The sequence below is a fragment of the Moschus berezovskii genome, chromosome 5 (assembly GCF_049115385.1).
Source record: "Moschus berezovskii isolate FMDL1 chromosome 5, NW_MosBer_1.0, whole genome shotgun sequence".
In the NCBI taxonomy this organism is placed as follows: domain Eukaryota; kingdom Metazoa; phylum Chordata; class Mammalia; order Artiodactyla; family Moschidae; genus Moschus; species Moschus berezovskii.
The window spans coordinates 86,859,803-86,876,908 of record NC_142464.1 but is presented as its reverse complement, the minus strand read 5'-3'; the positions used below and the strand labels follow the sequence as shown (position 1 = coordinate 86,876,908).

General features: G+C 33.7%; 1 protein-coding gene across 1 annotated transcript in view; it reads right to left on the bottom strand.

Moving 5' to 3' along the window:
- Window positions 1–17,106, bottom strand: part of ADGRL3 (adhesion G protein-coupled receptor L3) — a 984,355-nt gene that overhangs the window by 419,876 nt on the left and 547,373 nt on the right. The gene's annotated exons all lie outside the window — the stretch shown is intronic.

Below are 17,106 nucleotides of genomic sequence, written 5' to 3'. Positions count from 1 at the left end.
CATTGCTTTTTCTGCATTATACATTGGCTTTTTTTTGTCCCCATCAGTGGAGACCCACTCTAGAAGTGTCGGATATAACTACTGCATCTCAACTTGCCAAAATTTACAAACTAGTGAGATAAAAATAAAAGAAATGTTTTCTGAACTTAAATTTTACCTAGGGACAAAATAACTCATTTATCAGTCATTTATAACATGCAGTTTTAAAATTTAGATTCCAAAATTAAGGGATACGGGTTCCAATATTTATTCTTATCGGCAAGGACTTGAGTTCACTACATGCAGCAGTAAATGAAAAAAAAAAAAAAAAGAAAGTGTAACAAGAAACACTTTTTTTATATGTTTCAACCAATTTATGTATACTTACTGCAAGTTATTTCACTCAACAAATGATCATATATAACTTTAATTTCATAGAGAAAAAACTGAACTACAGATTCACACTAATCTTTTAAAGATTTTTAAGATGCTGACTTACAATAATACATATAAGTTGTCGTACCAAAAGAGAGCACTAAGGGACATTCATGAAATTTATATCTCTCTCTGCTGAAAGATTAAAGATATGACTCACTAAAACGATAAGCATCCTTTTAGCAATACAATGAACACTTAATACTTTACTTCTACACCCGGGGCAGATTCATGTAAATGCATGGCAAAACCAAGCAATATAATATTGTAAAATAATTAGCCTCCAATAAAAAAATAAATAAATATAATAAAAATAATAAAATCAGTATGTACAATAGAAAAAAAAAAAGGAAAATGCATGAAAAGGTACTGGTGAAAACCAAACAGCTGGGACCAAGTCAACCAATGATCTTGAATTTTAACATTAAAAATGAAGCAGGTATTTTTTTGTAATACCAGTTAGAAAAATATATTACATATATATATATAGAAATTCATTAATCTAAAGGAAATACATTTTTTATTCAAAATTTAAAGCTATGGTAACATCACATGTATTTTATTTGAATTAAATTCAAGTCAACTGTATAATAGGCCTATACAGAGTTCCATAAGAAGAAAAAAATAATAAATCTTCTTTAGAAACTTTATGCAGAAGTCAAATTTGTCAATTTTTATATCATAATTTACCATATCAGCCAGCATGTAGAACTTATTGATTTAAATTTTTTTTCTGAATGAATCTATCAATTTAGAGAAAAATAAGGAGTTGGTGATGGACAGGGAGGCCTGGCGTGCTGTGATTCATGGGGTCGCGGAGAGTCGGACACGACTGAGCGACTGAACTGAACTGAACTGAACTGAAAGGGACTTAGTTGCTACCAAAAACAGCCTCAAACTTGAGGCAAGAAAAGCTTTAACTAGGAAAGACAGGCATTTGCCTAAAATCAACTCAGTTTTTAGGTTATTTTTCCCTAATGTAAAGGTGTTTTTGATTATTTAAAATGTTTTCTCATTTAAATTTTTTATTTTATTTAACTTAGTTACCACTGATTTGACTTAATGGTAAGCCTGAGGAAGCACATTACTGTTCAATGCAATCATAAAAGATTTCCTAATGAAGATTTTTTTTGTATAGTTCTGTGTATTCATGCAACCTCTTTTTAATATCTTCTGTTTTTGTTAGGTCCATACAATTTCTGTCCTTAATTGTGTACATCTTTGCATGAAATATTCCCTTGGTATCTCTAATTTTCTTGAAGAGCTCTCTAGACTTTCCCATTCTATTGTTTTCCTCTGTTTCTTTTCATTGATCACTGAGGAAGGCTTTCTTATCTCTCCTTGCCATTCTTTGGAACTCTGCATTCAAATGGGTATATCTCCTTTTCTGACTGAACGACAGAATTGAACTGAACTGAATGAAGATTTTATATATATACTATCACTTTTATTATCAATATTATCCAATTCATGCTTTTCAAATTACATGACAGAGGTAATTGGAGGCTCAATTCAGTTAAGTTGCTCAGTTGTGTCCAACTCTTTGAAACCCCATGGACTGCAACACACCAGGCCTCCCTGTCCATCACCAACTCCCGGAGCTTACTCAAACTCTTGTCCATTGAGTTGGTGATGCCATCCAACCATCTCATTCTCTGTTGTCCCCTTCTCCTCCTGCCTTCTACCTTTCCCAGCATTGGACTCTTTTCCAACGAGTCAGTTCCTCACATCAGGTGCCAAAGTATTGGAATTTCAGCTTCAGCATCAGTCCTTCCAGTGAATATTCAGAACTGATTTCCTTTAGTATTGACCAGTTGGATCTCCTGCAGTCCAAGGGACTCTCAAGAGTCTTCTCCAACACCACAGTTCAAAAGCATTGATTCTTTGGTGCTCAGCTTTCTTTATGGTCCACCTCTCACATCCATACATGACTACTGGAAAAATCATAGCTTTGACTAGATGGACCTTTGTTGTCAAAATAATCTCCCTGTTTTTTAATATGCTGTCTAGGTTGGTCATAGCTTTTCTTCCAAGGAGCAAACTGAAACTGAAGTCGCTCTATCGTATCCAACTCTTTGCAACCCATGGACTGTAGCCTGCCAGGTTTCTCTGTCCGTGGGATTTCCCAGGCAAGAGTATGGAGTGTGTTGCCATTTCCTTCTCCAGGAGATCGTCCCGACCCAGAGATTCAACCCAGGTCAGAGATCCAGGTCAGAGATCTCACACTGCAGGCAGACACTTTACCATCTGAGCCACCAGGGAAGGAGCAAGCATCTTTTAATTTCATGGCTGCAGTCACCATCTGCAGTGATTTTGGAGCCCCCAAAAGCAAAGTCTCTAACTGTTTCCATTGTTTCCCATCTAATTGCCATGAAATTGGAAGTCTTGCATAAATTAAAAACATTTGCTTAAAAATTATGCAAACTTGGGACTATATCATAGAGCAATTATCAGCTATTATAGTTTATATAAGTTAATTAAACTCTCCAAGTCTCAACCTCTTAATCTATATAATAGAGATAATAGTACCCACATTTCACAGGGCTCCTGTATGAAGTAAAAGAGGCCAACCATATAGTATAAGTAAGTACAATATTGCTTAAAAAGAAGACACTTACTTTTAGGTATTAATAGTGCTGATAGCAAAAACCATGCCCTCCTCCCCACCCAAAAAAATATATATGGAAGGCAGCTCATTTAAAAAGGTCATGATTATTCTAGAATAACTGCATTTTCAAAATAGTTTCTTTTCCCATTTTCTTTTATATAGTTATATATACAATATCAGGTCTTTTGCTATATAATATAAATTTCATAATCAGTTTTAGTTTAGGAAGTAATAGAGCATGGTAGTAGAGCATGGAAAAGAATTCTAAGAAATACAAAAATGTTAAAATCATTTTCATATTTAATTTTCAAGTCAGTACTTATCTACAATATATTAACAATCTTATGTATTCCCCTGGAAATATTTCTGGTCTTCCCTGACGTCTCAGCAGGTAAAAAATTTGCCTGCAATGCAGAAGACTCAGGAAAAACACAAGTTCGACCCCTGAGTCAGGAAGACTCCTTGGAGGAGGAAACGGCAGCTTACTCCAGAATCCTTGCCTGAAAAATCCCATGGCAAAAGGATCCTGCAGGGCTACAGTCCAAAGGGTCACAAAGAGTCAGACACAGCTGAGCACAGAAATACTTCAAACTTACCTCATAGGGAATAATGAAATAGAGAATCCAAAATAATAATCATGCTGTATTTACATTTATACCTAAATTTTGGGTACTAAGAAGTTCCTACATATACATACATACATATATACATGAATATATATATATATATTAATGTAAATAACATTCATTACAAAATTTTTCATTATCGGTGATACAAAAAAATTTAAACTTTTAAAAAATGTTTCTAAAAAAGTTTCTAAACAATGATTCTAAATTAATTAATCACTAGGATATAAATAATACAAACTTTTACCAAAAAATAGTGTAGTCTACTCCCTATTGATTGATTCTACATGATCAAATGTAAAAATCATATTATTTTTAGCCCAAAATATCACAAAGAAAATCCTAGTTATATAGAATGACATATTATTGAAAAGTTTCCCTAGAAGAGGTTTTTAGGTTAACTGAATGCAGTCAATGTCAGTTTGTCCACCTAGTACTCACTCCTGTAAGAGCATCTGGATTTTGCCCCCCAGAATTATTTGCTCACAAGCTCAGTCTATTTAGACATGTGAGCCACATCTGCCTAATGAAGCTCCCTAGTCACACTGACTGAATCAGGGATGGGTTTGCAATCCAACAGAAGTCAATAATATCCAAACTTGGAATTTTTGCTGAAAACACTGGGGAAAAGAAAATGCTGGTAACCTAAACCGAGATTAAAAGTTCAAGTACATAATCCTGCTGCTGCTTAAAGCCAATATGCTAACACTTAAAAATGAAGCCCAATACAAAGTACAACAGAAGTGGAGAAAGACAGATTTCTGGTGGCTTAACACGAGCACGTAGATGAAGAGAGACCTAAAGTCAATTAAATCTGGGGCTTTTCAGGTAAGAGAGTAATTCCTTTCTCCGTAAGTCATTGTAAGTTAGGCTTGAGCTCCCTGCAGTTTAGAGTAGCAAACAGCTGAGTTTCCTTCAGGCCTGACTACATTTTGCCCATTGCATATAATGCATGTGTTGATTTAGATTATCTCTGACTCTCTCTGTGGATTGTGAACAAAATTATTCACTTTGATATCATTAGTACTTACATTTTTTGTATCTAGCAAGTGTTCAGTAATTAAGGCATTAATTAATTATTTCATTGGCAGACATAATATAAAACATGCTCTTATAAGAAAAAAGGTGATTATAATTATGAAATACAAATATTGCAGATCAATATTAAATACTGAATTCAAATATTGTAGATCAGGGAAGCATAAACAGAGATAATCTTAGAAGAGTTTATAGATTCTGTAGCCAAATGTTTTTCTTCAAAATGATTTCTAAAATACAGTGTAATATTTTGATAATCTATATATGATATACATGTATGTTTTCCTTTGAGAAGTCAGCATAAATTTTCTTTAAAGATTAGGTAGTAAATATTTTAAGCCTTATGGGATTGATGGACTCTGTCACAACTATTCAGCTCTGTCATTGTAGCAAGAAAGTCTCCACAGACAAAAAACAAATATATAAGTTGTGTTACAATAGCTCTAGTTTGGAATGAGGGCCATTGCTTGATCTCCCTTGCTTTATTTAATCAATCAATTTAAAGAACCCTCTTTTTTTGATTTCAGCAATAATAGCTGCCTTTAACTTTTTGACTGGGTGAAAAATAAGATGAACAATATTTATTAAAATCCAAAGCATTCCACCATTAAGTAATACTTTTAAAATTTCCCCCAATTTAAAATTATATAGCTTTGCAATCCATGCATATATGATATCTAAAACAAAACAAAAATACACAACCACTATCAGCAACAACAAAAAACATTTCAGTATTCTGTGATATTCCGTTGAAGTTAATTGTACTAAGCTACCCCTTAGATGCTTGGCAAAATATAGAAAATAAATTATGCTTTCTCCTATACACTTTTCAATTTCTTTAGATGGTATTAAGGAAATTCTTCTTAATACGCATAAGAAAACTTCGTGAGAAAGACTGAAAAATAAGTTAGTTCAATTACATTGCCTTCTTTGGCTTAAATATTTTTAATAACAATTTTGTTTTTAAAACGTTAAAATTATCTTAAATATTATCCTAATAAGTAATTTATTTTAAAACATTACTGAATACAACTTTTAAGGCCTTCCCAAAGTAATATTGGTCTCTGTGTAAAAAGCACTAAACAGCACAACTACTTGGAATATATTTTCAAAATTGTAGCTGGTGGATAAGGTTATTAGATAAGGATATTAGAAATGCTCTCATATAGCAATTAATGACAAGACATAGTAATAATTCAGTCAGGTTTTTTTTTACTGATTCAATAAATAAAGTAAATATACCTAGTGGTCATTTTAGTGATTTAGGAAACAGTTTAAATACAAATGATTTATAGTTATTGTGCACATTTATTAGCTTATTTATCAGTTTTCATCATTTCATCATCCCATTTGAATTGTTTGGTGATTGCAATTATCCATGTAATACGATCCAAAAAAATAATCATTTCTGCTTTCTAATGGACCAGTAATGAGTTGCTAATATTTTTAACCTCATTCTCATATGGAAAGTGCCTGCATAAGCTAAAACCTTTCCTCCCAACATTTTAAAACTACAACATTAGTGGAAAAAAATAATTTTATTCAAGAATCATATTGATTGTAGTTGATTATATTATTTAAATATCTTTTGTCATGTCATTGATCCCTGTCTTTTTATTATTATTACTTTTTGTTTTTCTTAAACAGGCAATCAGGTATTCAAAAAATACCCTTAAAGAACCTCTCGATGAAAGTGAAAGAGGATAGTGAAAAAGCTGGCTTAAAACTAAACATTCAAAAAACTAAGATCATGGCATCTGGCCCCATACTTCATGGCAAATAGATGGGAAAACAGTGGAAACAGTGACAGACTTTATTTTCTTGAACTTCAAAATCACTGCAGATGGTGACTGTAGCCATGAAATTAAAAGATCCTGCTCCTTGGAAGAAAAGCTATGACCAATCTAGACAGTATATTAAAAAGCAGAGACATTACTATGCCAACAAAGGTCCGTCTAGTCAAAGCTATGGTTTTTCCAGTAGTAGTGTATGGATGTGAGAGTTGGAGCATAAAGAAAGCTGAGCACCGAAGAACTGATGCTTTTGAACTGTGGTGTTGGAGAAGACTCTTGAGAGTCCCTTGGACTTCAAGGAGATAAAACCAGTCAATCCTAAAGTAAATCAATCCTCAATATTCATTGGAAGGATTGATGCTGAACTGAAGCTCCACTACTTTGACCACCTGATGCAAAGAAATGACCCATTAGAAAAGACCCCGATGGTGGGAAAGACTGAAGGCAAGAGGAGAAGGGGATGACAGAGGATAAAATGATTTGATGGCATCACTGACTCTATGGACATGAGTTTGAGCATGCTCTGGGAGTTGGTAACAGACAAGGGAGGGTGGTATGCTACAATCCATATGGTCGCAAAGAGTCAGACACAACTAAGCAACTAACTGAACTGAAAAATTATTTATTGCTCATTGGCCACAATCAGCATAGATTTTGCCAGGTCACTAATGACTCACATATAAATATAGGGGCTACATTAATTTTCACTATTTTCATAGTTTATTTTATTTGATTATTTTATATACTATGGTTAAGGTGATGATAGCTGATATTCTCCATCATGACTTTGTAGTTAGAAAGTCAGATTCATCTTCTTCAATTGATAAGGATACAGGTCCAATTAATATCATTTATTTACTTAGTTCACTTGATAGTTACCTATGGCCAAAAAATTGCAAAACAAAAGAAAACAATTAACATAAGACTCCAAAATACATATTAAAATAAAAATGCCAAAGACAGAAACATGAGGGATAATAGTCATAAATTTTAAAATAAACATTGCTATGAAAACATTAAAATTGGCCTTTACTATTTAAGTTTTAGGAATACACCATTACAAAAGTTTTAGGAATATATCATTACAAATATAAAATAGAGAAAATTCAGACAAGATAAAGATTGCTAATAAGATTATTGCATATGGAATTTGATAAAACTTTTGGAGGTCTTATAATGTGCTTCCATTCAATACATTTTTTCTAAAGTTATGGAGCATGTATTCCCCAAAATTATAATTTATTTCTTAAACTGTAGTATTTTGAGTAAGAATCAAAGTCTAATTTTGATTATACTTTATAAAATAGCATTGTATTTCATTGATTATCCTCCTTCATAAATTTTCCTTGTAAATCCTGACAACATAAAATATACAAATATATTTACTATTTTTAAGACAGAGATTAAAAGGTTTTATTACTTTTGGTAGATTTAATTGCCCTACGTTGCTTCTTCATTTTCACACCTTTAGCTGGTTTTACTTTACGTAATTATTAACAATACTGTTCTAAAAGGGCGGAAAAGACACCAAACAGTGGATTGGAACTCTTAACTCCAACTGCCCGAGATGAAAAAGGTTACAGTGAAGGCTAGACAAGGTTAGATCAGTAAGTATTTGCCACATTTACTGGAATAAGAATCACAATTCTCTCCTAAATTTTGAAGGATCTCTGTAATAGGAAAGAAAATTGAGATGTGGACTCAATTTCATGTCTGTGTGTAGATGGATATCTTCTAGAGATTATAACTAGAGAGTGCTTGGTTCTGGTTCTAACTTTGCTATTTACAGGTCAAAGAAATATGGTATTGATACGTTAATTTTCTCATCTAAGAAAAAGGAATTGAACTTTCTCTAAAACTTTCATCTTAAACAACAAAGGGTGTAAAATGATAAAAAACCAATCATTAGCATTAACCCAAATGACATTCTGTGTTTTGCTTAGAGCTTTAAAAAAATTATAGATCATTAAAATAAAGAGATGTGACAAAAGGTTAAACCCTTGCACAAAGTAAATAAACAACCTCTTTTTATTCTCAGAAACGAAAAACCTCTAAAAAATAAATAATAATATAAAAAACAAAGCAAAGTTGAACCTATAAATTTACTGAGAACTGAAGGCATACAAATAAAAGATAAACATGCCCAAAGTAAGAGGCTTAAAGCTTTAAAAATTTATTTGGCAAATTTAGATATTGCCACTATTAGGGATGAATTACTTACAGATGTTTATCTTATTAATAAAATACCAAATATCAGAAGGATACATCTTGTTATCTTATTATTATAGAAGTTTATGACCTTGATGTTTTCATTAACTAGTCAGTAATGATTCTTCTATATGTAACTACCAGAAAAAAATTAGATAGCACTATTTTTACTAGCATTCTTTTCCAAAACTTATTTTAACAGCTAATATCATTCTGGAGCAATATATAGAGTAAGATCTCATTTTCTTAGATATATTCATATCTGATTGTTAAAAGTGGTTACTTAAAAGGAGTAAAATGTGTGTTTTTTTCCGGGGGGGCATTACTTCTGTAAGTTAAATTACTTAAGAGGGAGAAAGATAATATGAAGAATAATGGAGAGAGAAGGCTGAAGTCCTAGGAAACTGTGTTCTTACTACGTCCATAGTACTTTTAAGGTGAAAAGCTGTTTTTAAAAGTTATCACATCCAATGAGCTTCAGTTTCTTCATCAATAAAACTGAATTTCTTCATCTAAATGCCTGACTTAGATGGGGAGCAATTGAAATAATATATGAAATGTGCTTAACAGTGTCTGGCACAAAGCAGTTACTTCATGAATACCAGTTTACTCATTTTCCTGTCTTTTTTCATTAGTGAAAGTCAATAGTGTTCATATTCTAGACTGTTTTTTCTCCCCTAATTAGAGATTAGATACATAGATTATTAGATATTTAGCTTCACAGACTTGAAAGAGGAAAAGACTTTTTAAAAACCAAAAAACAAAACAAAACCCTCCTAGTAACACTGATACCTGTAACTGATAGGAATGGTAATGGTACAAATCCTTATCTTGATTAACTGAGTATCTGAGAAAGGAATGTGTCATTCCAACATTGCTGAACAGGAAATCACTCAAGAGCTATTTTCTACTTAAAAATATACGCAGATTTAATTCCCCAATTCTTCAAACCTACTCACCAAAATTTTAGATTAAAATTTTTTGTTCTGCAAAGGACAATGTCAAGAGAATGAAGAGACAGTCTATGGACTGGGAGAGAATATTTGAAAAATAAACAACTGATTAAGGACTGTTTTCCTAAACACGGCTTCCCAGGTGGTTCAGTGGGTAAAGAATCTGCCTGCAATGCAGAAGACATGGGTTCGATCCTTGGGTCTGGAAGGTCCCCTGCAGGAAGGCATGGCAACCCATTCTACTATTCTTGCCTGGCAAATTCCATGGACAGAGGATCCTGGTGGGCTACAGTCCATAGGTTCACGCAGGGTCAGACTTAACTGAAGCAACTGACCATACACACATGCATCCTAAACATAAAAGAACTCTTGAAAACAACACAATTTAAGAAATGCGCCAAAAATCATAAAAGTCATCTCACCAAAGACCATATAGAGATGGCAAATAAACATATGAAAAGATGTTCCACATCCTATGTCAAGAGGAAAATAAAACCAGATACTGCTATACACATATTAGAATGATCAAAAACCAGAACACAGGCAACACTAAATGCTGGCATGGATGTGGAGCCAAAGGAACTCTCATACACTGCTGGTAGGAATGTAAAATTTATAACCAACTTTGGAAGACAGTTAGGCAGTATCTTACAAACAAACATCCTAGAGGATCCAACAGTCACTTTCCTTGATAATTACTCAAATGAACTGAAAACTTATGTCCATATAAAAGTCTGCACACAGATGAATACAGAAGCTTTATTCATAACCGCCAAGACTCAGAAGCATTCAAGATGGCCTTCTTTAGGTGAATGGATAAACTCTCACAAATCCAAATGATAAATATTATTCAGTTATAAAAACAAAACAGCTCTCAAACCAGGAAAAGACGTGAAAATACCTAAATGTGGATGACTAAGTAAAATACTTTGGCCACCTCATGCGACGAGTTGACTCATTGGAAAAGACTCTGATGCTGGGAAAGGTTGGGGGCGGGAGGAGAAGGGGACGACAGAGAATGAGATGGCTGGATGGCATCACCAACTCTGTGGACATGAGTTTGAGTGAACTCCGGGAGTTGGTGATGGACAGGGAGGCCTGGCGTGCTGTGATTCATGGGGTCTCGGAGAGTCAGACACGACTGAGTGACTGAACTGAACTGAAGTAAAATAAGCTAATCGGTAAAGGCTACATACAGTATGATTCCAACTATATGACATTCTGTAAAAGGTAAAATTATAAAGACAATAAAAAATATGATCAGTGGTTGCTGGTGGGGGTGGGTGGGAAGATCACAAAGAAATTTTAGGACAGTGAAAATATTCTTTATGATACTGTGATGATGCATGTATGTCAGTATATTTTTGTCCAAGCCCATAGATTATATAACACCAAAGGGAAACTTTGAAGCACACTATGGACTCTGGATAACTATAATGTGTCAATGTAGGTTCACCCTTAATTAAAAAAAAAAAGTATCATTCTGGTGAATGAGGCTGATAATAGGGAGGCTGTGGAGCACAGTGGGTATGAGTAGGTATAAAAAATGTCTCTGTACCTTCCTCTTGATTTGTTAACCTTTTAACAAATTAAAACAAAATTATTTTTTAAGATCTATATCCATTAATCTAAAACACTGAATAGTCAAACAGAAAATGAAACAGCTTTGTCAAACTCTGGTTAATTCACAAAGGAAAACAAATTTATTCTAGAAAAATAAATCATTTTTGTTTTTCTGAGGGAAAAAAAAGCCCATCCAAGCAGAACTCAAGAATGATAATGATACCCAATGACCTATAAAAATGGTATCTTTTTCTAGGTACTGACTGGTGGAAATCAATATTATTTTAAGAAAAAGTGTCACATACAAATTAAAACTACTGAGTATCTAGTATGTGTCACAAGGTTCTGATAGAGATCACTATAACTGATAAATTAACAAAAACGAATTTTCACGCCCAGAGTTATGTTATAGAGAAGACATGGATATGGACAAATAGATTTAAAAAGTATATGAAGGATACTGTCACAACTATATGGTCATATGGAGAATACAGTGAACCAGGGTTTGTTCCCAATAGCCCACTTTATGAAACTGTGTGCCCTAAAAAGGCAATTATGACTAACTATATAACAGCAATCTTCTGCGGGGTAGCATTAACCTTCTTAGTTCACACTACAGAAGGCAAAACTATCCTCCAATGGATACTGTCAGTGGCAGAAGGATCTGTTATGTAACTTATTCTCAAAAGATGACATCTGCTAAAAAAAAATGTCATTGTAATTACTACTTCCTTTACTATTTTTCATACAAAATTAAGACATATTTTTTTTTCTCTTTCATATTCTGCTTTCTGAGTAGATTTAGTTAGTGGCAGCAGCATGATACGATCTGATTATCTGATCACAGCAGTTTAAATGATTCTAAGTAGTAAGTTTGCAGAAAGTAAAAAGAGGTTTAACTATTCTGACCACTTCTTGCCTAGGGAGGTAAGGATATTACACTCTGAACTGTTCTCTAGATTCCAGCTGTCAGGAGAAAAGTCAGAAGTAATTTACTCAGACAATTCCATTTTGCTTTAATGAGCGTGGAGTACCCGTTAGCCTCTGTGAAATACAGATGGTCTCAATTGTTTTTTTATGTAATCTGTAACATGAAAGACTAAGTAGAAATCTAGATAGATACTAAAATTATTTGAGAAAATGGTCAATATTAATTAGAACTTAATATGGCCTCTATGACTAAAGTTTAAAAATTATGGTTATGAACACATAATTCTGGGTGAGAAATATCTGGACTCATTTTCTTTAATTTAACTCACTACTGAGACTACAATTTAAAAATCCTTTTTAATGAGATTTTATGACCTCTCTGCTACCAGTTTATACTTGTTCAGCCATTGTCTTCAGCAGGATATTATATTTTATTAATTGAGTAAAATAAATCCCCCTAATGAATCTGTCCTATTTTGCATGATAAACCTACTTTCCAGGGAGATTCTAATTTATATTCACTCTTTCCTGTTTTGAGTTACAAATGTAACTCTTGATTTACTTATTAAGATATGCATTATTCACATACTACATTAAACATTATTCCACAGTTTTACATTTCTCTTAAGAAAGCTTTTAAGACCTAACCTGTCAACAACCCAAGATCTTTTAATAATCATCACAACAGGGACTTCCCAGGTGGTCCAGTGGTTAACAGTCTGCCTTGCAAGGCAGGGGACATGGATTCGATCCCTGGTTAGGGGATTAGAATCCCACATGTTGTGGAGCAGCTAGGCCCATGCACTGCAACTACTGAACTCGCGCGCACACCACAATTAGAATTACTGCTATGCAACTAAAGACCCTGCATGACACAAGGAAGATTTAGAGTGCTGCAACTAAGAACCAATGCAGTCAAATAAAGAACTATTAAAAAAAAATCATCATATCTAACAGCCTTTGGGAGGCTGAGGAAAGAGGGTAACATAAAAAAAAATATGGTTAAAAAACATATAGGTTTTCTACTTTAGAGTACAAAGACATATTGAGTTGGCATTTCTTCTACTTCTAAACCTGTTACACGCACAAACAAAATAATCTCACTCTTGTCATTGGCTGTTTTCAATAACTAGGTTTGATTCAGGGACACAGGTGCAATATGACTGGCTTAGGACAACTGGGTTTTCTGCATTGAAGGCAGATTCTTTACCATCTGAGCCATCTGGGAAGTCCCTAGAACACAGGATCAGTGCAATAAGCCACCAAGCCCTTTGACTCAGTGCTCCAAGAGAACTACTTTACATAAATGAAACATAAGCAGGCAGGTTAAGTGAGAGTTGAGAGGGGGAGGAACTCAATTTACATACAATTATGTTTTCAGTAGAAGAAATTCACTGAAATGAGTCAGAGTCAAAATATTTTCATTTAAGATTTATTTTGCCCACTGATCATCTCACTGATTCTGGAATAATAAACATGAGTGACATCATCCCCTCTATAAAACAGGGATAATTGTACCGAGACTTTCCTGCTTAACTTGGAGTGATTTTGAAGCCCGAGTCAAATACTATATATGCAGAATACTTTGTAAACTGAAACTCAGTATAAACATTTATATTAAATATTTGTGGTAGTAGTAGAAAGAGAAAGAAAGAAAGTGAAGTCACTCAGTTATGTGTGACTCTCTGCGACCCCATGGACTGTAGCCTAAGAGGCTCTTCCATCCATGGGATTTTCCAGGCAAGGGTACTAGAGTGGGTTGCCATTTCCTTTGCCAGGGGATCTTCCCAACTCAGGAATCGAACCCAGGTCTCCCACATTGTAGGCAGACGCTTTACCGTCTGAGCTACCAAGGAAGCCCTAGTAATGGTAGTAGAAACTGGATTAAAACATTGTTCACTCAAGATAAAATCAAGTAAAAATTGATTGCATACCAATATAAGTAAATGTGTTTCTTATTCCAATTTTTTTTCAAGTTGTATACATAAAGAGATCTTAAATGTATTTCAATCAATTTTGGCAGATGTCTAGATTCACCTAACCCACACCACTATGAAGCATGGGTTATTCCCATTACCCCAGGACCCACATATGCCTTTCTCAGTGCATCCCCATACTTCTGGAACACACATTTAAAACAAACAAACAAAAAACTCATCTGATTTCTATTACCAAGAAATTAAACAGTATATATTTAGCAGTCTTGTTTCCTTTACTCAACAATGTTCTTAAGAGTTTTACTTTCTGTGGCATCCATCAGTGGTTTGTTCCTTTTTATCAGTGAGTATTCTCGTATACCAGCAATATACCACAGTTTGTTTATTCATTCTCCTAAGGATAAACATGTAGGCTATTTCCTGCTTTTGGCTATTATCAATAAATCTAGTGTGAACATCCTTGTATACAAGTATTTTTGTGGATATATGTCTTCATTTTTCATACATAAATACGATTGTAATTACTCCATCATAAAGTTGATACATGTTAACTTTTATAAGAATCTGACAAACTGTTATGACCCAGTCTGGCAATTTCTGCCTTTTAATTGGAGTACATTTATCTTCATTGCAATTACTGCACCATTTTAATTCAATTCACTATTCAGGTGTTTGATTTTGTTTCATGAAATCTGTATTTTGTTTCTCTGTTCCTTCTTTCCTCTTTCTTCTTCCTCTCTTGTTTTGGGCATGTTTAACCAAATATTTTTAGTATCCCATTTTATCTTCTTTACTGACTTTTTATTTGTGCCTTCATTAGTTTGCTAGGGAATCTGTCCTATGTCCTTTCCCTTCTTTCTGGTGGTTTGCTGGCGATCTTTGGTGCTCCTTGGCTTGTTGAAACATCACCATGATTTCTACCTTCATCTTCAAATGGCATTTTCCAGCGTTCCTGTCAGTGTCCAAAATTTCCCCTTTTTATACAGAGTCCCTGGTGGCTCAGACGGTAAAGAATGGTAAAGAATCTGCCTTAGTGCAGGAGACCTGCGTTCGATTCCTGGGTTGGGGAGATCCCCTAGAGGAGGTCATGGCAACCCACTCCAGTTTACTTTGCTGGAGAATCCCCATGGACAGAAGAGGCTGGTGAGCTACAATCCGAGTCGGACATGGTTGACTGACTAAGTACACAATCACATTGAATTAAGGGTCCACTCTACTGCAATAGAACTTCATCTTAATTAATTACACCTGCAATGGTGCTATTTCTAAAGAAGGGTACATTCTGAGATACTGGGGTTAGGACTTGAATTTGGGGAGATGAAAGAATTCAATCCACACAAATGCCTTGCTCTGCTCACTTTGGTTATTGCTCAGAACATTACAATATTCATCTTTATCACTGTCTACTTATAAAAATAAAACATAAAAACCTTACAACCATATATTTCCAATTATCATCCACCCATCTTCTGTACTCTTATTATCATATGTTTAACTTCTACAGATGTTCGAGACATACTATATTGCCATTATTTTTCCTTAATCACACAAATGTCTAACTAAATTGATAATATAGTTAACGACTGTCTATGTATCATATAAAATATATACATATATTACATGCATACTTATTACTGTATATATATATTCATATGTATATATTTCATATCTTTAAAGTATCCTTCACCTAAAAGCAATCCAGATACATATCTGCTATCATTTTCCAAGAGACTGAAGAATCTTTTTTTTTTCTTTTTAATGTTAACATATTTGTAATGGAGAATTCAGAGAAAATTTTGGCTTTTTTAATTTAGAAAAAATGTCTTCAATTCACTTTCTTTTCTGAAAAATATTTTTGTGAGGTGTTAATTCTAGGTTGCCAGATCTATCTTTCAGAACTTTAAAGATGCTATTCTGTTATTTCATGGATTCCACTGCATCTGATGAAAAACAGCATCATTTGCATCACTTGTCCTATATTTAATACTTTTTTCTCTGGTTGCCTCCTTGAGTTTTCTTTCTTATCTTTGATTTTCAGTGTTTGATTAGGATATTGGAGGTATGTTTTTCTTTGAATTTACACTGATTGAAGTTCTCTAGTGTTTTGATCTATGGTTTGATGTTTTTCATTAATGTTGGAAAATTATCAACTTTTATTCAAGTATTTCTTCTCTCATTCTCTTTCTTTTTACATCTTGGGATGCTAATTAAACATAGTCTAACAGAAATTAGTCACTTTGTTATATTTCTTCCTGTGCGTTAAGCTAGAAAATTTATATTGCTCATTGTTGGCCAGAATCACCATTTCATGTGTTAAATTACTGATAAGATTACAAGAACTATTTAACTCCAATGCAGTATTTTTTTTTTTGTCTCTAGCATTCACATTTGATTTTTTTGATAGTTTCTATCTGCTGAAATTCCCTGTCTGTTCACATATGTTGTCCTTTGTTCAAGAAAATTTCTTAATATATTAAAGGTATTTAAAAAAAATTAACAGGAGGATAATTGCTTTACAATGCTGTGTTGGTTTCTGCTGTACAGCAACACAGATCAGTCATATATATATATATATATATATATACCCTCTCCCTCTTGAGCCTCCTGTACCCCTCCCAGAGAGGTGCCAGACTGGGCTACCTGTGTTATATAGCAGCTTCCCACTAGCTATCTATTTTACACATGATATTACACATATGTCAATGCTACTACATCAATTTGTCCAATTCTCTCCTTCCCCTGCTGTGTCCACAAGCCCGTTCTCCATTCTGTGTTATTAGTGGTATTTTAAAATTGAGTCTGATAATTGCAATGTCTTGGATCTCCTTCTATTGATTCTTTCCTCCTTTGACAAAGGATATTTTCTTGTGTATTGTAAATTTCGGATTGAATATGAACATCATATGAAAAAACAATAAGGACTGAGATGAATAATATTTGTACACAGAAAAGGGTACATCTCTTGTTTGGACTGGAAGTCAGAACAATTTACATAGACATTATAAACTAAAGTGTGTAACCTTAAAATTGATGTGT